The sequence below is a fragment of the Salminus brasiliensis genome, chromosome 22 (genome assembly GCF_030463535.1).
Source record: "Salminus brasiliensis chromosome 22, fSalBra1.hap2, whole genome shotgun sequence".
Lineage (NCBI taxonomy): Eukaryota > Metazoa > Chordata > Actinopteri > Characiformes > Bryconidae > Salminus > Salminus brasiliensis.
Genome location: NC_132899.1, coordinates 31,852,905 through 31,862,947, shown reverse-complemented (window position 1 = coordinate 31,862,947; position 10,043 = coordinate 31,852,905). Strand labels below are relative to the sequence as shown.

At 40.1% G+C, this 10,043-nt stretch overlaps 29 non-coding genes across 29 annotated transcripts; all 29 read left to right on the top strand.

The window, feature by feature from the left end:
* Window positions 1–99: 99 nt before the first annotated feature.
* On the top strand, window positions 100–212 carry trnal-caa (transfer RNA leucine (anticodon CAA)). Its single transcript has 2 exons — window positions 100–137; window positions 167–212. It is a non-coding gene; the product is annotated as a tRNA-Leu (tRNA).
* Window positions 213–350: 138 nt separating this feature from the next.
* Window positions 351–463, top strand: trnal-caa (transfer RNA leucine (anticodon CAA)). Its single transcript has 2 exons — window positions 351–388; window positions 418–463. It is a non-coding gene; the product is annotated as a tRNA-Leu (tRNA).
* Window positions 464–602: 139 nt separating this feature from the next.
* Window positions 603–715, top strand: trnal-caa (transfer RNA leucine (anticodon CAA)). The gene is made up of 2 exons: window positions 603–640; window positions 670–715. It is a non-coding gene; the product is annotated as a tRNA-Leu (tRNA).
* An 892-nt stretch (window positions 716–1,607) lies between these two features.
* trnal-caa (transfer RNA leucine (anticodon CAA)) lies at window positions 1,608–1,720 on the top strand. Its single transcript has 2 exons — window positions 1,608–1,645; window positions 1,675–1,720. It is a non-coding gene; the product is annotated as a tRNA-Leu (tRNA).
* A 137-nt stretch (window positions 1,721–1,857) lies between these two features.
* Window positions 1,858–1,970, top strand: trnal-caa (transfer RNA leucine (anticodon CAA)). Its single transcript has 2 exons — window positions 1,858–1,895; window positions 1,925–1,970. It is a non-coding gene; the product is annotated as a tRNA-Leu (tRNA).
* Window positions 1,971–2,108: 138 nt separating this feature from the next.
* Window positions 2,109–2,221, top strand: trnal-caa (transfer RNA leucine (anticodon CAA)). The gene is made up of 2 exons: window positions 2,109–2,146; window positions 2,176–2,221. It is a non-coding gene; the product is annotated as a tRNA-Leu (tRNA).
* Window positions 2,222–2,359: 138 nt separating this feature from the next.
* trnal-caa (transfer RNA leucine (anticodon CAA)) lies at window positions 2,360–2,472 on the top strand. Its single transcript has 2 exons — window positions 2,360–2,397; window positions 2,427–2,472. It is a non-coding gene; the product is annotated as a tRNA-Leu (tRNA).
* Window positions 2,473–2,611: 139 nt separating this feature from the next.
* trnal-caa (transfer RNA leucine (anticodon CAA)) lies at window positions 2,612–2,724 on the top strand. Its single transcript has 2 exons — window positions 2,612–2,649; window positions 2,679–2,724. It is a non-coding gene; the product is annotated as a tRNA-Leu (tRNA).
* A 137-nt stretch (window positions 2,725–2,861) lies between these two features.
* On the top strand, window positions 2,862–2,974 carry trnal-caa (transfer RNA leucine (anticodon CAA)). Its single transcript has 2 exons — window positions 2,862–2,899; window positions 2,929–2,974. It is a non-coding gene; the product is annotated as a tRNA-Leu (tRNA).
* Window positions 2,975–3,112: 138 nt separating this feature from the next.
* On the top strand, window positions 3,113–3,225 carry trnal-caa (transfer RNA leucine (anticodon CAA)). The gene is made up of 2 exons: window positions 3,113–3,150; window positions 3,180–3,225. It is a non-coding gene; the product is annotated as a tRNA-Leu (tRNA).
* Window positions 3,226–3,364: 139 nt separating this feature from the next.
* Window positions 3,365–3,477, top strand: trnal-caa (transfer RNA leucine (anticodon CAA)). Its single transcript has 2 exons — window positions 3,365–3,402; window positions 3,432–3,477. It is a non-coding gene; the product is annotated as a tRNA-Leu (tRNA).
* A 389-nt stretch (window positions 3,478–3,866) lies between these two features.
* Window positions 3,867–3,979, top strand: trnal-caa (transfer RNA leucine (anticodon CAA)). The gene is made up of 2 exons: window positions 3,867–3,904; window positions 3,934–3,979. It is a non-coding gene; the product is annotated as a tRNA-Leu (tRNA).
* A 137-nt stretch (window positions 3,980–4,116) lies between these two features.
* On the top strand, window positions 4,117–4,229 carry trnal-caa (transfer RNA leucine (anticodon CAA)). The gene is made up of 2 exons: window positions 4,117–4,154; window positions 4,184–4,229. It is a non-coding gene; the product is annotated as a tRNA-Leu (tRNA).
* Window positions 4,230–4,619: 390 nt separating this feature from the next.
* Window positions 4,620–4,732, top strand: trnal-caa (transfer RNA leucine (anticodon CAA)). Its single transcript has 2 exons — window positions 4,620–4,657; window positions 4,687–4,732. It is a non-coding gene; the product is annotated as a tRNA-Leu (tRNA).
* Window positions 4,733–4,870: 138 nt separating this feature from the next.
* On the top strand, window positions 4,871–4,983 carry trnal-caa (transfer RNA leucine (anticodon CAA)). Its single transcript has 2 exons — window positions 4,871–4,908; window positions 4,938–4,983. It is a non-coding gene; the product is annotated as a tRNA-Leu (tRNA).
* A 390-nt stretch (window positions 4,984–5,373) lies between these two features.
* trnal-caa (transfer RNA leucine (anticodon CAA)) lies at window positions 5,374–5,486 on the top strand. Its single transcript has 2 exons — window positions 5,374–5,411; window positions 5,441–5,486. It is a non-coding gene; the product is annotated as a tRNA-Leu (tRNA).
* Window positions 5,487–5,623: 137 nt separating this feature from the next.
* trnal-caa (transfer RNA leucine (anticodon CAA)) lies at window positions 5,624–5,736 on the top strand. The gene is made up of 2 exons: window positions 5,624–5,661; window positions 5,691–5,736. It is a non-coding gene; the product is annotated as a tRNA-Leu (tRNA).
* A 138-nt stretch (window positions 5,737–5,874) lies between these two features.
* trnal-caa (transfer RNA leucine (anticodon CAA)) lies at window positions 5,875–5,987 on the top strand. Its single transcript has 2 exons — window positions 5,875–5,912; window positions 5,942–5,987. It is a non-coding gene; the product is annotated as a tRNA-Leu (tRNA).
* Window positions 5,988–6,125: 138 nt separating this feature from the next.
* On the top strand, window positions 6,126–6,238 carry trnal-caa (transfer RNA leucine (anticodon CAA)). The gene is made up of 2 exons: window positions 6,126–6,163; window positions 6,193–6,238. It is a non-coding gene; the product is annotated as a tRNA-Leu (tRNA).
* A 139-nt stretch (window positions 6,239–6,377) lies between these two features.
* On the top strand, window positions 6,378–6,490 carry trnal-caa (transfer RNA leucine (anticodon CAA)). Its single transcript has 2 exons — window positions 6,378–6,415; window positions 6,445–6,490. It is a non-coding gene; the product is annotated as a tRNA-Leu (tRNA).
* Window positions 6,491–7,130: 640 nt separating this feature from the next.
* On the top strand, window positions 7,131–7,243 carry trnal-caa (transfer RNA leucine (anticodon CAA)). Its single transcript has 2 exons — window positions 7,131–7,168; window positions 7,198–7,243. It is a non-coding gene; the product is annotated as a tRNA-Leu (tRNA).
* A 138-nt stretch (window positions 7,244–7,381) lies between these two features.
* Window positions 7,382–7,494, top strand: trnal-caa (transfer RNA leucine (anticodon CAA)). Its single transcript has 2 exons — window positions 7,382–7,419; window positions 7,449–7,494. It is a non-coding gene; the product is annotated as a tRNA-Leu (tRNA).
* Window positions 7,495–7,633: 139 nt separating this feature from the next.
* Window positions 7,634–7,746, top strand: trnal-caa (transfer RNA leucine (anticodon CAA)). The gene is made up of 2 exons: window positions 7,634–7,671; window positions 7,701–7,746. It is a non-coding gene; the product is annotated as a tRNA-Leu (tRNA).
* Window positions 7,747–8,638: 892 nt separating this feature from the next.
* trnal-caa (transfer RNA leucine (anticodon CAA)) lies at window positions 8,639–8,751 on the top strand. The gene is made up of 2 exons: window positions 8,639–8,676; window positions 8,706–8,751. It is a non-coding gene; the product is annotated as a tRNA-Leu (tRNA).
* A 137-nt stretch (window positions 8,752–8,888) lies between these two features.
* trnal-caa (transfer RNA leucine (anticodon CAA)) lies at window positions 8,889–9,001 on the top strand. The gene is made up of 2 exons: window positions 8,889–8,926; window positions 8,956–9,001. It is a non-coding gene; the product is annotated as a tRNA-Leu (tRNA).
* Window positions 9,002–9,139: 138 nt separating this feature from the next.
* Window positions 9,140–9,252, top strand: trnal-caa (transfer RNA leucine (anticodon CAA)). Its single transcript has 2 exons — window positions 9,140–9,177; window positions 9,207–9,252. It is a non-coding gene; the product is annotated as a tRNA-Leu (tRNA).
* Window positions 9,253–9,390: 138 nt separating this feature from the next.
* Window positions 9,391–9,503, top strand: trnal-caa (transfer RNA leucine (anticodon CAA)). The gene is made up of 2 exons: window positions 9,391–9,428; window positions 9,458–9,503. It is a non-coding gene; the product is annotated as a tRNA-Leu (tRNA).
* Window positions 9,504–9,642: 139 nt separating this feature from the next.
* On the top strand, window positions 9,643–9,755 carry trnal-caa (transfer RNA leucine (anticodon CAA)). Its single transcript has 2 exons — window positions 9,643–9,680; window positions 9,710–9,755. It is a non-coding gene; the product is annotated as a tRNA-Leu (tRNA).
* Window positions 9,756–9,892: 137 nt separating this feature from the next.
* On the top strand, window positions 9,893–10,005 carry trnal-caa (transfer RNA leucine (anticodon CAA)). The gene is made up of 2 exons: window positions 9,893–9,930; window positions 9,960–10,005. It is a non-coding gene; the product is annotated as a tRNA-Leu (tRNA).
* The last annotated feature ends 38 nt before the right edge of the window (window positions 10,006–10,043 follow it).

Below are 10,043 nucleotides of genomic sequence, written 5' to 3'. Positions count from 1 at the left end.
TAAGCTTGAAAACATCCTTAGAAGGATCAGTTTGTTCCATTCAAGGTTTAATAACAGTTATCTATGTATCAAAGTCTGAAAGAAGTGGTCAGTTTTTATGTCGGAATGGCCGAGCGGTCTAAGGCGCCAGACTCAAGATTGATGAATCTTCTCAGAAGCTGGAGGTTTCTGGTCTCCAAATGGAGGCGTGGGTTCAAATCCCACTTCTGACACAATTTTTCATATGAGCGTTTTCTAAATTGTATGTTGAGTAAGCTTGAAAACATCCTTAGAAGGATCAGTTTGTTCCATTCAAGGTTTAATAACAGTTATCTATGTATCAAAGTCTTAAAGAAGTGGTCAGTTTTTATGTCAGAATGGCCCAGCGGTCTAAGGTGCCAGACTCAAGATTGATGAATCTTCTCACAAGCTGGAGGTTTCTGGTCTCCAAATGGAGGCGTGGGTTCAAATCCCACTTCTGACAAGCATTTTCAAATCAGGCTTTTACCTGATTTACTTAGAGTAGTCTTGAAAACGTCTTTATAAGGAATAGTTTTTTCAAATTCAATGTGTTATCAGAAATATCTCTGTATCAAAGTCTGAAAGAAGAAGCAAGACTTTACGTCAGAATGGCCGAGTGGTCTAAGGCGCCAGACTCAAGGTTGATGTACCTTCTCAGAAGCTGGAGGTTTCTGGTCTCCAAATGGAGGCGTGGGTTCAAATCCCACTTCTGACAAACTTTTTAACATGAGCATTTTCTAAATTGTATGTTGAGTAAGCTTGAAAACATCCTTAGAAGGATCAGTTTTTCCATTCATGGTTTAATAATAGTTATCCATGTATCAAAGACTGAAAGAAGGGGCCGTTCTTTATGTCAGAATGGCCGAGCGGTCTAAGCCGCCAGACTCAAGGTTGATGTACCTTCTCAGAAGCTGGAGGTTTCTGCTCTCCAAATGGAGGCGTGGGTTCAAATCCCACTTCTTACAAGCGTTTTCAAATCAGGCTTTTTCCTGATTTACTTCGAGTAGTCTTGAAAACGTCTTTAAAAGAAATAGTTTTTTCAATTTCAATGTGTTATCAGAAATATCTCTGTATCAAAGTCTGAAAGAAGAGTCAAGTCCTTATGTCAGAATGGCCGAGCGGTCTAAGGCGCCAGACTCAAGATTGATGACTCTTCTCACAAGCTGGAGGTGTCTGGTCTCCAAATGGAGGCGTGGGTTCAAATCACAATTCTGACACAATTTTTCATATGAGCATTTTCTAAATTGTATGTTGAGTAAGCTTGAAAACATCCTTAGAAGGATCAGTTTGTTCCATTCAAGGTTTAATAACAGTTATCTATGTATCAAAGTCTGAAAGAAGTGGTCAGTTTTTATGTCAGAATGGCCGAGCGGTCTAAAGCGCCAGACTCAAGATTGATGAATCTTCTCACAAGCTGGAGGTTTCTGGTTTCCAAATGGAGGCGTGGGTTCAGATCCCACTTCTGACAAGCATTTTCAAATCAGGCTTTTACCTGATTTACTTCGAGTAGTCTTGAAAACGTCTTTAAAAGGAATAGTTTTTTCAATTTCAATGTGTTATCAGAAATATCTCTGTATCAAAGTCTGAAAGAAGAGGCAAGGCTTTACGTCAGAATGGCCGAGCGGTCTAAGGCGCCAGACTCAAGGTTGATGTACCTTCTCAGAAGCTGGAGGTTTCTGGTCTCCAAATGGAGGCGTGGGTTCAAATCCCACTTCTGACAAACTTTTTAACATGAGGATTTTCTAAATTGTATGTTGAGTAAGCTTGAAAACATCCTTAGAAGGATCAGTTTTTCCATTCATGGTTTAATAATAGTTATCCATGTATCAAAGACTGAAAGAAGGGGTCATTCTTTACGTCAGAATGGCCGAGCGGTCTAAGGCGCCAGACTCAAGATTGATGAATCTTCTCACAAGCTGGAGGTTTCTGGTCTCCAAATGGAGGCGTGGGTTCAAATCCCACTTCTGACACAATTTTTCATATGAGCATTTTCTAAATTGTATTATGAGTAAGCTTGAAAACATCCTTAGAAGGATCAGTTTGTTCCATTCAAGGTTTAATAACAGTTATCTATGTATCAAAGTCTGAAAGAAGTGGTCAGTTTTTATGTCAGAATGGCCGAGCGGTCTAAGGCGCCAGACTCAAGGTTGATGTACCTTCTCAGAAGCTGGAGGTTTCTGGTCTCCAAATGGAGGCGTGGGTTCAAATCCCACTTCTGACAAACTTTTTAACATGAGCATTTTCTAAGTTGTATGTTGAGTAAGCTTGAAAACATACTTAGAAGGATCAGTTTGTTCCATTCAAGGTTTAATAACAGTTATCTATGTATCAAAGTCTGAAAGAAGTGGTCAGTTTTTATGTCAGAATGGTCGAGCGGTCTAAGGCGCCAGACTCAAGGTTAATGTACTTTCTCAGAAGCTGGAGGTTTCTGGTCCCCGAATGGAGGCGTGGGTTCAAATCCCACTTCTGACAAGCATTTTCAAATCAGGCTTTTACCTGATTTACTTAGAGTAGTCTTGAAAACGTCTTTAAAAGGAATAGTTTTTTCAATGTGAATGTGTTATCAGAAATATCTCTGTATCAAAGTCTGAAAGAAGAGGCAAGTCTTTATGTCAGAATGGCCGAGCGGTCTAAGGCGCCATACTCAAGGTTGATGTACCTTTTTAGAAGCTGGAGGTTTCTGGTCTCCAAATGGAGGCGTGGGTTCAAATCCCACTTCTGACACAATTTTTCATATGAGCATTTTCTAAATTGTATGTTGAGTAAGCTTGAAAACATCCTTAGAAGGATCAGTTTTTCCATTCATGGTTTAATAACAGTTATCCATGTATCAAAGACTGAAAGAAGGTGTCATTCTTTACGTCAGAATGGCCGAGCGGTCTAAGGCGCCAGACTCAAGATTGCTGAATCTTCTCACAAGCTGGAGGTTTCTGGTCTCCAAATGGAGGCGTGGGTTCAAATCCCACTTCTGGCACACTTTTTCACATGAGCATTTTCTAAATTGTATGTTTAATAAGCTTGAAAACATCCTTAGAAGGATCAGTTTGTTCCACTCAAGGTTTAATAACAGTTATCTATGTATCAAAGTCTGAAAGAAGTGGTCAGTCTTTATGTCAGAATGGCTGAGAGGTCTAAGGTGCCAGACTCAAGATTGATGAATCTTCTCACAAGCTGGAGGTTTCTGGTCTCCAAATGGAGGCGTGGGTTCAAATCCCACTTCTGACAAGCATTTTCAAATCAGGCTTTTACCTGATTTACTTAGAGTAGTCTTGAAAACGTCTTTAAAAGGAATAGTTTTTTCAATCTGAATGTGTTATCAGAAATATCTCTGTATCAAAGTCTGAAAGAAGAGGCAAGTCTTTATGTCAGAATGGCCGAGTGGTCTAAGGCGCCAGACTCAAGGTTGATGTACCTTCTCAGAAGCTGGAGGTTTCTGGTCTCCAAATGGAGGCGTGGGTTCAAATCTCACTTCTGACAAACTTTTTAACATGAGCATTTTCTAAATTGTATGTTGAGTAAGCTTGAAAACATCCTTAGAAGGATCAGTTTTTCCATTCATGGTTTAATAATAGTTATCCATGTATCAAAGACTGAAAGAAGGGGTCATTCTTTACGTCAGAATGGCCGAGCGGTCTAAGGTGCCAGACTCAAGGGTGATGTATCTTCTCAGAAGCTGGAGGTTTCTGCTCTCCAAATGGAGGCGTGGGTTCAAATCCCACTTCTTACAGGCGTTTTCAAATCAGGCTTTTACCTGATTTACTTCGAGTAGTCTTGAAAATGTCTTTAAAAGGAATAGTTTTTTCAATTTCAATGTGTTATCAGAAATATCTCTGTATCAAAGTCTGAAAGAAGAGGCAAGTCTTTATGTCAGAATGGCCGAGCGGTCTAAGGCGCCAGACTCAAGGTTGATATACCTTTTTAGAAGCTGGAGGTTTCTGGTCTCCAAATGGAGGCGTGGGTTCAAATCTCACTTCTGACACAATTTTTCATATGAGTATTTTCTAAATTATATGTTGAGTAAGCTTGAAAACATCCTTAGAAGGATCAGTTTTTCCATTCATGGTTTAATAACAGTTATCCATGTATCAAAGACTGAAAGAAGTGGTCAGTCTTTGTGTCAGAATGGCTGAGCGGTCTAAGGTGCCAGACTCAAGATTGATGAATCTTCTCACAAGCTGGAGGTTTCTGGTCTCCAAATGGAGGCGTGGGTTCAAATCCCACTTCTGACACAATTTTTCATATGAGCATTTTCTAAATTGTATGTTGAGTAAGCTTGAAAACATCCTTAGAAGGATCAGTTTGTTCCATTCAAGGTTTAATAACAGTTATCCATGTATCAAAGTCTGAAAGAAGTGGTCAGTTTTTATGTCAGAATGGCCGAGCAGTCTAACGCGCCAGACTCAAGATTGATGAATCTTCTCACAAGCTGGAGGTTTCTGGTCTCCAAATGGAGGCGTGGGTTCAAATCCCACTTCTGACAAGCGTTTTCAAATCAGGCTTTTACCTGATTTACTTCGAGTAGTCTTGAAAACGTCTTTATAAGGAATAGTTTTTTCAATTTCAATGTGTTATCAGAAATATCTCTGTATCAAAGTCTGAAAGAAGAGGCAAGACTTTACGTCAGAATGGCCGAGCGGTCTAAGGCGCCAGACTCAAGGTTGATGTACCTTCTCAGAAGCTGGAGGTTTCTGGTCTCCAAATGGAGGCGTGGGTTCAAATCCCACTTCTGACAAACTTTTTAACATGAGCATTTTCTAAATTGTATGTTGAGTAAGCTTGAAAACATCCTTAGAAGGATCAGTTTGTTCCATTCATGGTTTAAAAATAGTTATCCATGTATCAAAGACTGAAAGAAGGGGTCTTTCTTTACGTCAGAATGGCCGAGCGGTCTAAGGCGCCAGACTCAAGATTGATGAATCTTCTCAGAAGCTGGAGGTTTCTGGTCTCCAAATGAAGGCGTGGGTTCAAATCCCACTTCTGACACAATTTTTCATATGAGCGTTTTCTAAATTGTATGTTGAGTAAGCTTGAAAACATCCTTAGAAGGATCAGTTATATCCATTCAAGGTTTAATAACAGTTATCTATGTATCAAAGTCTGAAAGAAGTGGTCAGTTTTTATGTCAGAATGGCCGAGCGGTCTAAAGCGCCAGACTCAAGATTGATGAATCTTCTCACAAGCTGGAGGTTTCTGGTTTCCAAATGGAGGCGTGGGTTCAGATCCCACTTCGGACAAGCATTTTCAAATCAGGCTTTTACCTGATGTACTTCGAGTAGTCTTGAAAACGTCTTTAAAAGGAATAGTTTTTTCAATTTCAATGTGTTATCAGAAATATCTCTGTATCAAAGTCTGAAAGAAGAGGCAAGGCTTTACGTCAGAATGGCCGAGTGGTCTAAGGCGCCAGACTCAAGGTTGATGTACCTTCTCAGAAGCTGGAGGTTTCTGGTCTCCAAATGGAGGCGTGGGTTCAAATCCCACTTCTGACAAACTTTTTAACATGAGCATTTTCTAAATTGTATGTTGAGTAAGCTTGAAAACATCCTTAGAAGGATCAGTTTTTCCATTCATGGTTTAATAATAGTTATCCATGTATCAAAGACTGAAAGAAGGGGTCATTCTTTACGTCAGAATGGCCGAGCGGTCTAAGGCGCCAGACTCAAGATTGATGAATCTTCTCACAAGCTGGAGGTTTCTGGTCTCCAAATGGAGGCGTGGGTTCAAATCCCACTTCTGACACAATTTTTCATATGAGCATTTTCTAAATTGTATGATGAGTAAGCTTGAAAACATCCTTAGAAGGATCAGTTTGTTCCATTCAAGGTTTAATAACAGTTATCCATGTATCAAAGACTGAAAGAAGGGGTCTTTTTTTACGTCAGAATGGCCGAGCGGTCTAAGGCGCCAGACTCAAGATTGATGAATCTTCTCAGAAGCTGGAGGTTTCTGGTCTCCAAATGGAGGCGTGGGTTCAAATCCCACTTCTGACACAATTTTTCACATGAGCGTTTTCTAAATTGTATGTTGAGTAAGCTTGAAAACATCCTTAGAAGGATCAGTTATATCCATTCAAGGTTTAATAACAGTTATCTATGTATCAAAGTCTGAAAGAAGTGGTCAGTTTTTATGTCAGAATGGCCGAGCGGTCTAAGGCGCCAGACTCAAGATTGATGAATCTTCTCACAAGCTGGAGGTTTCTGGTCTCCAAATGGAGGCGTGGGTTCAAATCCCACTTCTGACAAGCATTTTCAAATCAGGCTATTACCTGATCTACTTAGAGTAGTCTTGAAAACGTCTTTATAAGGAATAGTTTTTTCAATTTCAATGTGTTATCAGAAATATCTCTGTATCAAAGTCTGAAAGAAGAGGCAAGACTTTGCGTCAGAATGGCCGAGTGGTCTAAGGCGCCAGACTCAAGGTTGATATACCTTCTCAGAAGCTGGAGGTTTCTGGTCTCCAAATGGAGGCGTGGGTTCAAATCCCACTTCTGACAAACTTTTTAACATGAGCATTTTCTAAATTGTATGTTGAGTAAGCTTGAAAACATCCTTAGAAGGATCAGTTTTTCCATTCATGGTTTAATAATAGTTATCCATGTATCAAAGACTGAAAGAAGGGGCCATTCTTTATGTCAGAATGGCCGAGTGGTCTGAGCCGCCAAACTCAAGGTTGATGTGCCTTCTCAGAAGCTGGAGGTTTCTGCTCTCCAAATGGAGGTGTGGGTTCAAATCCCACTTCTTACAGGAGTTTTCAAATCAGGCTTTTACCTGATTTACTTCGAGTAGTCTTGAAAACGTCTTTAAAAGGAATAGTTTTTTCAATTTCAATGTGTTATCAGAAATATCTCTGTATCAAAGTCTGAAAGAAGAGGCAAGTCTTTATGTCAGAATGGCCGAGCGGTCTAAGGCGCCAAACTCAAGATTGATGAATCTTCTCACAAGCTGGAGGTGTCTGGTCTCCAAATGGAGGCGTGGGTTCAAATCCCAATTCTGACACAATTTTTCATATGAGCATTTTCTAAATTGTATGTTGAGTAAGCTTGAAAACATCCTTAGAAGGATCAGTTTGTTCCATTCAAGGTTTAATAACAGTTATCTATGTATCAAAGTCTGAAAGAAGTGGTCAGTTTTTATGTCGGAATGGCCGAGCGGTCTAAGGCGCCAGACTCAAGATTGATGAATCTTCTCAGAAACTGGAGGTTTCTGGTCTCCAAATGGAGGCGTGGGTTCAAATCCCACTTCTGACACAATTTTTTATATGAGCGTTTTCTAAATTGTATGTTGAGTAAGCTTGAAAACATCCTTAGAAGGATCAGTTTGTTCCATTCAAGGTTTAATAACAGTTATCTATGTATCAAAGTCTGAAAGAAGTGGTCAGTTTTTATGTCAGAATGGCCGAGCGGTCTAAGGCGCCAGACTCAAGATTGATGAATCTTCTCACAAGCTGGAGGTTTCTGGTCTCCAAATGGAGGCGTGGGTTCAAATCCCACTTCTGACAAGCATTTTCAAATCAGGCTTTTACCTGATTTACTTAGAGTAGTCTTGAAAACGTCTTTATAAGGAATAGTTTTTTCAATTTCAATGTGTTATCAGAAATATCTCTGTATCAAAGTCTGAAAGAAGAGGCAAGACTTTACGTCAGAATGGCCGAGTGGTCTAAGGCGCCAGACTCAAGGTTGATGTACCTTCTCAGAAGCTGGAGGTTTCTGGTCTCCAAATGGAGGCGTGGGTTCAAATCCCACTTCTGACAAACTTTTTAACATGAGCATTTTCTAAATTGTATGTTGAGTAAGCTTGAAAACATCCTTAGAAGGATCAGTTTTTCCATTCATGGTTTAATAATAGTTATCCATGTATCAAAGACTGAAAGAAGGGGCCGTTCTTTATGTCAGAATGGCCGAGCGGTCTAAGCCGCCAGACTCAAGGTTGATGTACCTTCTCAGAAGCTGGAGGTTTCTGCTCTCCAAATGGAGGCGTGGGTTCAAATCCCACTTCTGACAAGCATTTTCAAATCAGGCTTTTACCTGATTTACTTAGAGTAGTCTTGAAAACGTCTTTATAAGGAATAGTTTTTTCAATTTCAATGTGTTATCAGAAATATCTCTGTATCAAAGTCTGAAAGAAGAGTCAAGTCCTTATGTCAGAATGGCCGAGCGGTCTAAGGCGCCAGACTCAAGATTGATGACTCTTCTCACAAGCTGGAGGTGTCTGGTCTCCAAATGGAGGCGTGGGTTCAAATCACAATTCTGACACAATTTTTCATATGAGCATTTTCTAAATTGTATGTTGAGTAAGCTTGAAAACATCCTTAGAAGGATCAGTTTGTTCCATTCAAGGTTTAATAACAGTTATCTATGTATCAAAGTCTGAAAGAAGTGGTCAGTTTTTATGTCAGAATGGCCGAGCGGTCTAAAGCGCCAGACTCAAGATTGATGAATCTTCTCACAAGCTGGAGGTTTCTGGTTTCCAAATGGAGGCGTGGGTTCAGATCCCACTTCTGACAAGCATTTTCAAATCAGGCTTTTACCTGATTTACTTCGAGTAGTCTTGAAAACGTCTTTAAAAGGAATAGTTTTTTCAATTTCAATGTGTTATCAGAAATATCTCTGTATCAAAGTCTGAAAGAAGAGGCAAGGCTTTACGTCAGAATGGCCGAGCGGTCTAAGGCGCCAGACTCAAGGTTGATGTACCTTCTCAGAAGCTGGAGGTTTCTGGTCTCCAAATGGAGGCGTGGGTTCAAATCCCACTTCTGACAAACTTTTTAACATGAGGATTTTCTAAATTGTATGTTGAGTAAGCTTGAAAACATCCTTAGAAGGATCAGTTTTTCCATTCATGGTTTAATAATAGTTATCCATGTATCAAAGACTGAAAGAAGGGCTCATTCTTTACGTCAGAATGGCCGAGCGGTCTAAGGCGCCAGACTCAAGATTGATGAATCTTCTCACAAGCTGGAGGTTTCTGGTCTCCAAATGGAGGCGTGGGTTCAAATCCCACTTCTGACACAATTTTTCATATGAGCATTTTCTAAATTGTATTATGAGTAAGCTTGAAAACATCCTTAGAAGGATCAGTTTGTTCCATTCAAGGTTTAATAACAGTTATCTATGTATCAAAGTCTGAAAGAAGTGGTCAGTTTTTATGTCAGAATGGCCGAGCGGTCTAAGGCGCCAGACTCAAGGTTGATGTACCTTCTCAGAAGCTGGAGGTTTCTGGTCTCCAAATGGAGGCGTGGGTTCAAATCCCACTTCTGACAAACTTTTTAACATGAGCATTTTCTAAGTTGTATGTTGAGTAAGCTTGAAAACATCCTTAGAAGGATCAGTTTGTTCCATTCAAGGTTTAATAACAGTTATCTATGTATCAAAGTCTGAAAGAAGTGGTCAGTTTTTATGTCAGAATGGTCGAGCGGTCTAAGGCGCCAGACTCAAGGTTAATGTACTTTCTCAGAAGCTGGAGGTTTCTGGTCCCCGAATGGAGGCGTGGGTTCAAATCCCACTTCTGACAAGCATTTTCAAATCAGGCTTTTACCTGATTTACTTAGAGTAGTCTTGAAAACGTCTTTAAAAGGAATAGTTTTTTCAATGTGAATGTGTTATCAGAAATATCTCTGTATCAAAGTCTGAAAGAAGAGGCAAGTCTTTATGTCAGAATGGCCGAGCGGTCTAAGGCGCCATACTCAAGGTTGATGTACCTTTTTAGAAGCTGGAGGTTTCTGGTCTCCAAATGGAGGCGTGGGTTCAAATCCCACTTCTGACACAATTTTTCATATGAGCATTTTCTAAATTGTATGTTGAGTAAGCTTGAAAACATCCTTAGAAGGATCAGTTTTTCCATTCATGGTTTAATAACAGTTATCCATGTATCAAAGACTGAAAGAAGGTGTCATTCTTTACGTCAGAATGGCCGAGCGGTCTAAGGCGCCAGACTCAAGATTGATGAATCTTCTCACAAGCTGGAGGTTTCTGGTCTCCAAATGGAGGCGTGGGTTCAAATCCCACTTCTGGCACACTTTTTCACATGAGCATTTTCTAAATTGTATGTTTA